At 42.7% G+C, this 7,660-nt stretch overlaps 1 pseudogene; it reads left to right on the forward strand.

Annotated features, from left to right (window-relative positions):
- The first annotated feature begins 1,513 nt into the window (after positions 1–1,513).
- On the forward strand, positions 1,514–3,808 carry LOC129852826 (folylpolyglutamate synthase, mitochondrial-like; annotated as a pseudogene).
- The last annotated feature ends 3,852 nt before the right edge of the window (positions 3,809–7,660 follow it).

Consider the following 7,660-nt stretch of genomic DNA (forward strand, 5'->3'; position numbering starts at 1 on the left):
CTTGTGAAGATGCTGGAGAAAACGGGTACAAAATGATCTATATCCACAGTAAAACAAGTCCTATATTGACAACCTGAAAGGCTGCACAGCAAGGAAGAAGCCACTTCTCCAAAACCGCCATAAAAAAAGCCATACTGCGGTTTGCAACTGCACATGGGGACAAAGATTGTTCTTTTTGGAGAAATATCCTCTGGTCTGATGAAACAAAAATAGAACTGTTTGGCCATAATGACCATCGTTATGTTTGGAGGAAAAAGGGGGATGCTTGCAAGCCGAAGAACACCATCCCAACCGTGAAGCGTGGGGGTGGCAGCATCATGTTGTGAGGGTGCTTTGCTGCAGGAGGGACTGGTGCACTTCACAAAATAGATGGCGTCATTGTCAGGACCCGGTGTGAGAAAGTCACTAATAATCGGCAGAACCCAGAAGATGAGGCAGACACAGCAGTACTAGAGACGGTAGTTTAATCAAAGGAAAGATCTTCCGTCAAAAATATAAATCCACAACGTCCAAAACAAAAGCCAAGAGACAAAAATAGATATCTTCCAAAATACAAAGAAAATCCACAAAGTGGTAAGAACAGCAAGGGAAAAAACAAACCTCAAAAGACTAATCCAAAATAAACAAGAACAATACCAGAGAACCTCTGGAAACTCCAACAAGAGAAAAAGTTAACAGCAGGGCTGGGGCTGGGTGCTAACGTACAAACACTGAGCAAAGAACTGAGGAACACACAGGGTTTAAATACTAACAAGGGAACGACACACAGGTGCAAACAATAATAGAGCAAGGAAAAAACAAAAGGTTCAAAAAAGGTGCAATGGGGACATCTAGTGACAAAAACCAGAACAGTCCTGGCCAAAACCTGACAGTCATGAGGGAGGAAAATGTGGATATATTGAAGCAACATCTCAAAACATCATTCAGGAAGTTAAAGCTTGGTTGCAAATGGGTCTTCCAAATGGACAGTGACCCCAAGCATACTTCCAAAGTTGAGGCAAAATGGCTTAAGGACAACAATGTCAAGGTATTGGAGTGGCCATCATAAAGCCCTGACCTCAATCCTATAGAAAATTTGTTGGCAGAACTGAAAAAGCGTGTGCGAGCAAGGAGGCCTACAAACCTGACTCGGTTACACCAGCTCTGTCAGGAGGAATGAGCCAAATTTCACCCAACTTATTGTGGGAAGCTTGTGGAAGGCATTTGACCCAAGTTAAACAATTTAAAGGCAATGCTACCAAATACTAATTGAGTGTATGTAAACTTCAAAACCACTGGTAATGTGATGAAATAAATAAAAGCTGAAATAAATCATTCTCTCTACTATTATTCTGACGTTTCACATTCTTAAAATAAAGTGGGGATCCTAACTGACCTAAGACAGGGAATTTTTACTAGGGTTAAATGTCAGGAATTGTGAAAAACTACATTCTTATCACACACATAATATGAAATGACCTAACATACAATCAGAGATGTCATGGCTATCCTACTGTGAACATTAAGATTGTAATCTTTACCTTACAGCTCTCCACACCTGGTACATTTCAGAGCGAGAATAAGCATCAATGGACAGCCAATCAGCAAAGAGCTCTTCACCAAATACTTCTGGGAGGTGTAAGCCCAGTTAAAGGCTACAAAGTTCTTCATAGAGAGTTGAAGAATGAACACTGATGTAGCCCATCACTCTCAAAGGAACTCTCTGACCATTTCTTGTTATGACTGTGTCACTGCACTGATCCTCAATACTCTCATGGAGTTAGTATGCCGGCCTATCTCCGCTTCCTCACGATCCTGGCGTTCCATGTCTTCCTATAGCAGAGGGTAACATTCACATACCCTGTCACATGTACAGTTTGTTTACAAATGTGTGTTTGTTTACAAACGACCAAATCAATTGAGAACAGTTGTAAACCATTCTGAGCAGTATCTTTCTATATAACAGATGGATTTATCTGTAGAGGTTGTGATTTGAAGGGCCTATGACTGTGCAAACATCATCAGGTAATTTTGCTGCATATCATAAAGGCTATATTATCAAAGTCAAACATAAGATTGATTAGTTACAGAATCCGTATTCACGTATTTTTCTTTCTGATATTTGGTGAACAGGAAGCCATGGGTTTGTGGGATCTCCTCCTTAGGAATTGATCAAGTATACTAGGAGACACCATAGAGGAGAAAGCATGTATATTTCAGGTGAGAGTAATGCATGTTGTGTTGTGTGAGGTCAACCTATGAACTGTGTACCTGCCTGTGGCATTATTCTTACTATCTATTTTTTTTTAATTGTTTTATTTAACCTATATTTAACTAGGCAAGTCAGTTAAGAACAAATTCTTATTTACAATGACGGCCTATCCCGGCCAAAACCAGACGACGCTGGGCCAATTGTGCGCCGCCCTATGAGACTCCCAATCACAGCCGGATGTGATACAGCCTGGATTCGAACCAGGGACTGTAGTGACGCCTCTTGCACTTTGATGCAAGATGCAAGTGCCACTCAGTCTGTCTGCAGGGGTGAATGTAGTAGAATAAAGTCCTTTCTCTCCTCAACCAAGGGGTGCCAGCGTTCACTGTGAGGCAGCATACTAGGCCCATGACTTTTCTACCGGACAGAGCCGAAGAGACTGGGGTGAGTCACTGGGGACTTTTCTCATGGCTTTGGCATAAAACTAGTAGATTTGCATTGATTTTGCTATGCATTTATTTGAGTGCGCCCATATTTCACATGCTGAGTTGACCCCCTCTCCCCTGCCTTGTGTAGTGTCCCCTGTGGGTATGTCCAGATCTGGAGCAGTATGAAGTTGGGGCTGACCCTCTGTGTCTAGGCCTGGCTGGACAACAGCAGCGCTGCAATGCATCACTTGCCCTGCAGCACAGCAAGACCTGGCTACACTGCTACCAACAGTCTGGTGTGTGTGTGTGGATGTGTGTGCGTGTGTGTTAGATTAAAACTCGCAAAGTATGACAATGTTATTCTAGCTAGTGTGGGAACGTATTTCTCAAAATAACAGTACACATTCCAATTGTGATGAGGTTCAGTGACTGTGTGCCTCTGCTTACTTGCAGATGACCAGCTCACTACCCCAGTAGTGGAGAACAGGCTGGTCTCCCAGGCAGCAGCCTTTCAGCCCAGCATCATGGTTAAAGGTCAATAGCATATTTTCACCCATGGAACAACCAGATATAAAAATGCCTGAATGTACAAAATAAATAATAATCTATCTCACCCTTCCCACACTTCTCCACTAATTGCCCTCTGTCTCCTCTGTCTCCAGGTCTGATGGCGCAGGCGTAAATCAAAATGCCTGAGCCGGGGGAAGAGACCCTGTAAACTGGAGATTGCGGTTTGACTGACCCCGCTGAGGGTGGTCCTTCCTCAGGCTTTTCTACAGTGGCCTGTATTGGTCAAACGATTGTGGAAAATTGTAAGCTCATATAACTGTAGGAAATAGTTGCATTGCACCAAACATCAGCACGCACCTGAAAACAATGCAGGTGGGTTATCTTCTCTCTCTGGGCTCCTCTGTCAGGGGTTTTAACAGACAAGTCATGCAAATAAATGTTTATTTACTGAAGCATAACTGCCACAATAAATATATGATTACACAAGTTGGAATATTTGTTTTCTTGGCTGTGTAAAAAAACATGCTACCACATTCATTGTCCAGCTCTGAAAAATGTCATAGATGTGTGTGTAGTCCTTTACTCTCTTTGTGTGCTCTGCTCTTTTACAGATCAGCAGAATGTCAATGTGTTGATGGAGAACATGCTCACCCGTTGCCTGGACAACGAGAGCAGCTAGCAGAGCCTGAGTGGGAGAGAGAAGCAGCAGGGATCTGAGTCAGAGCTGCTGATACAGGACAAGTTCCCCCTGCTGGCCAAGACCAGGAGACACACCCCTGCATCCTCAGCGCCCTCCAGTGGATCAGTCAGGGAAAGGACACTGCTGGCTACTGCAGGGAGCCACTATCTCAAATCAAATTGTATTTGTCACGTGTGCCGAATACAACAGGTGCAGCTTACTGTGAAATGCGTACATACAAGCCCTAAAATTAAGCAACAATGCAGTTCAAGAAATAGAGTTAAGAAAATATTTACTAAATAAACTCAAGTGAAAAAATAATAATAATGAATTAATATATATATTTTTTAAAGTAAAAAGTAACAGAAGAAACATAACAATAACGAGGCTATATACAGGGGGTACCAGTACTGAGTCAATGTGCCGGGGGTACAGGTTAGTCGATGTAATTTGTAAAGTGACTATGCATAGCTAATAAACAGCGGGTAGCAGCTGTAAATAGTCCGGGTGACTAATTGTTCAGCAGTCTTCCAGTACAACCCAGTGTCATGGCAAAAGCAGCAGCACTAAGAGAGGCAGCCCACATCTCTGGCCTGGTCACAGGTAGTCTACACTTAGTAGGAGTGGCTCTGAATCACCTGGACCCCTCGCTCGAGTCTTAATGGATTACTGACACAGTGGTTTGGATTCTGTTTGGATCAGTAGTTAGTTTGGATCCGTCTGGCTGTTTTTTATGTAGAACATTGAGATACAGTCAATGTTTGACAGGTATAATATCTGAGGTGTTTACAGCTAAGGGTCATCTTGAATAGAGGTGTGCTCCTTGTCTAGTGCGCTGTACTCAAGTTGCTCTGTCAGTGCAGGATCCCTGAGCTTTTATACTATGAAGTTACAGCTGTTGGCCTACTGTCAGCAAGTAATATTTCTTTCTGATAGAACTTTAAGTTTATTGATTTTCTCAGGGTGATTAACTTCTGATTGAGTTGGATTGTATTTTCTCTTAGAATTATTGTTTTGACTAATGTAAATAACGAAAATGAAAGTACAAATTGTTTCTAAATAGTTTATTTAAAAATGTTATTAATTGTGAGTAAAGATTTATTTTCATGTTCATTTGTACCCTAGCCTAGCACTGACTGTTCATACGTACAGACTGCCACATATTCCCTGACCTTTGCTAGAGTTGCCCTGAAACAGAACAACATGCCTGTCTGTCTCTGTCTGCATGCCCCCTCAGTGAATGAATTCCCTGTAATGTCTTAGGTAAGCTTACAGACAGACACAATCTTAAAAGCTAAATGGAATGCAATATTTTGCCATTAGCTTTACCTTCAAAATATTACAAGAGGAAGTTTGCTCCAATCCCCTTATCCTGTCTGAATCCTTTCATTACTTCAGCATCTGAGGGGGGTATCGCTATGGCCAGGCCCGTGAAAGAAAGGGTTAAAGTGGGATGTTTGTGTGGGTTCAGGGCCCCGCTAGGGGACGAGTGTCTCTCTCTCGCTTATTAGCCTCTCATCAAGATTACCATAGACACAAGGTCATAGGAGAGGAGCTCTACAATCTTAGGAAAAAATGTGCTAACTAGAACCTAAAAACGAATCTTCCTGAACTTTGAATAGAAAATATGATTAGTGGCATTTAATGAAACTGTTCTACGAATCAGTAAACATTTTCATGCTGAGCACAGAGATTTAGCCATACATCCTCTCAGGATATATTGGATATTGCTGCTGGACTGCATGTTACAGTGGATTGAAAGCCCCGGTGACAAGCACATCAAAAGAGCAGAATATACACCAAACACACAATGAAACTAAAAAGACGATCCAATAGTATGTTACATTGAACATATACATTTCAATACATTTAGTCAATAGGATTTCAGAGGCAATAGAGTAATTAGAAAGGCTAGTTCTGATGAGGATATTAGTGTAGCTGCAGCGCCTCTGCTCTCTGAGAAGATTGTACTATTTAGAATTCAATTACAGCAGGGACTCCCATTACAGGTCCCTGACTGAAGCTCTGGGAGTGGTGGGCGGTAAGCAGACCGCAACACTGCAGTTATACTGTCAAAGTAGGGTGTCCAATCCTAAACATATTTTGAGCAATGGGTAAAACAATATATTGTGTAGACAATTCTCTAAGAAAACCAATGGTCCAAACTTAAAGTTATTGGAGTGTTTACCCTTGTAGGATGGCAGAATTAAGGTGACTTAATAATCAATTGAGGCTAGAGAAGAAAAAAAATGGAAAATTGCATGGCGTCAGCTAGGCTGCAAGAATTAACGCTACTGGCTACCTAACAGACTCCCTTTCCCATTGAACTCCTCATCTTTCTCCTCAAATCCGCGGGACATAAAACAATATATAGGTAAGATGGATATCGACTTTGAGTCATGATGTAGTATTTTTCATATTTTAGAATACGCTTTTCATATTAATTCAAAATACCGTTCTTTTTTGAAGATTTAGAATATGGTGTAATTGCAGACCACAATTTGGGGTGTTTATTGATGTGGGTGTTCCCTGATATCAGGAAACGCCCATTGATACACTATATGACCAAAGGTGGAAACCTGCTCGTCGAATTTCTCATTAATATGGAGTTGGTAACCCCTTTGCTGCTATAACAGCCTCCACTCTTCTGGGAAGGCTTTCCACTAGATGTTGGAACATTGCTGTGGGGATTTGCCACAAGAGCAATAGTGATGTCGGGCACTGATGTTGGGCATTTAGGCCTGGCTCGTAGTCGGCGTTCCAATTAATACCAAAGGTGTTTGATGGGGTTGAGGTCAGGGCTCTGTGCAGGCCAGTCAAGTTCTTCCAAACCGATCTCGACAAACCATTTCTGTATGTACCTCGCTTTGTGCACGGGGGCATTGTCATGCTGAAGCACAGAATCGTCTAGAATGTCATTGTATGCTGTAATGTTAAGATTTCCCTTCACTGGAACTAAGGGGCCTAACCCGAACCATGAAAAACAGCCTCAGACCATTATTCCTCCACCAAAATGTACAGTTGGCACTATGCATTGGGGCAGGTAGCGTTTTCCTGACATCCACTAAACTCAGTTTAGTCTGTTGGACTGCCAGATGGTGAAGCGTCATTCATCACTAGAGAACACGTTTCCACTGCTCCAGAGTCCAATGGTGGCAAGCTTTACACCCCTCCAGCCAATGCTTGGTTTGCGCATGGTGATCTTAGGCTTGTGTGCGGCTGCTCAGCCACATAAACCCATTTCATGAAGCTCCCAACAAGCAGTTATTGTGCTGACGTTGCTTCCAGAGGCAGTTTGGAACTCAATAGTGAGTGTTGCAACCGATGACACGATTTTTACGTGCTATTGGTCAGTTCCAATGTTATGAGACTGATGGGTTCTCGACACATATGATTTGTTTACATAGTAGGTTAGGTGAAATAGCGTGGCAGGTTAGGTGAAATAGCGTGGCAGGTTAGGGTGAAATAGCGTGGCAGGTTAGGTGAAATAGCGTGGCAGGTTAGGGTGAAATAGCGTGGCAGGTTAGGGTGAATTAGCATGGCAGGTTAGGTGAAATAGCGTGGCAGGTTAGGGTGAATTAGCATGGCAGGTTAGGTGAATTAGCATGGCAGGTTAGGTGAAATAGCGTGGCAGGTTAGGTGAAATAGCGTGGCAGGTTAGGGTGAATTAGCATGGCAGGTTAGGTGAAAAAGCGTGGCAGGTTAGGTGAAAAAGCGTGGCAGGTTAGGTGAAAAAGCGTGGCAGGTTAGGGTGAATTAGCATGGCAGGTTAGGTGAATTAGCATGGCAGGTTAGGTGAAAAAGCGTGGCAGGTTAGGTGAAATAGCGTGGCAGGTTAGGTGAATTAACGTG

This window comes from Salvelinus fontinalis, chromosome 4 (assembly GCF_029448725.1).
Source record: "Salvelinus fontinalis isolate EN_2023a chromosome 4, ASM2944872v1, whole genome shotgun sequence".
In the NCBI taxonomy this organism is placed as follows: domain Eukaryota; kingdom Metazoa; phylum Chordata; class Actinopteri; order Salmoniformes; family Salmonidae; genus Salvelinus; species Salvelinus fontinalis.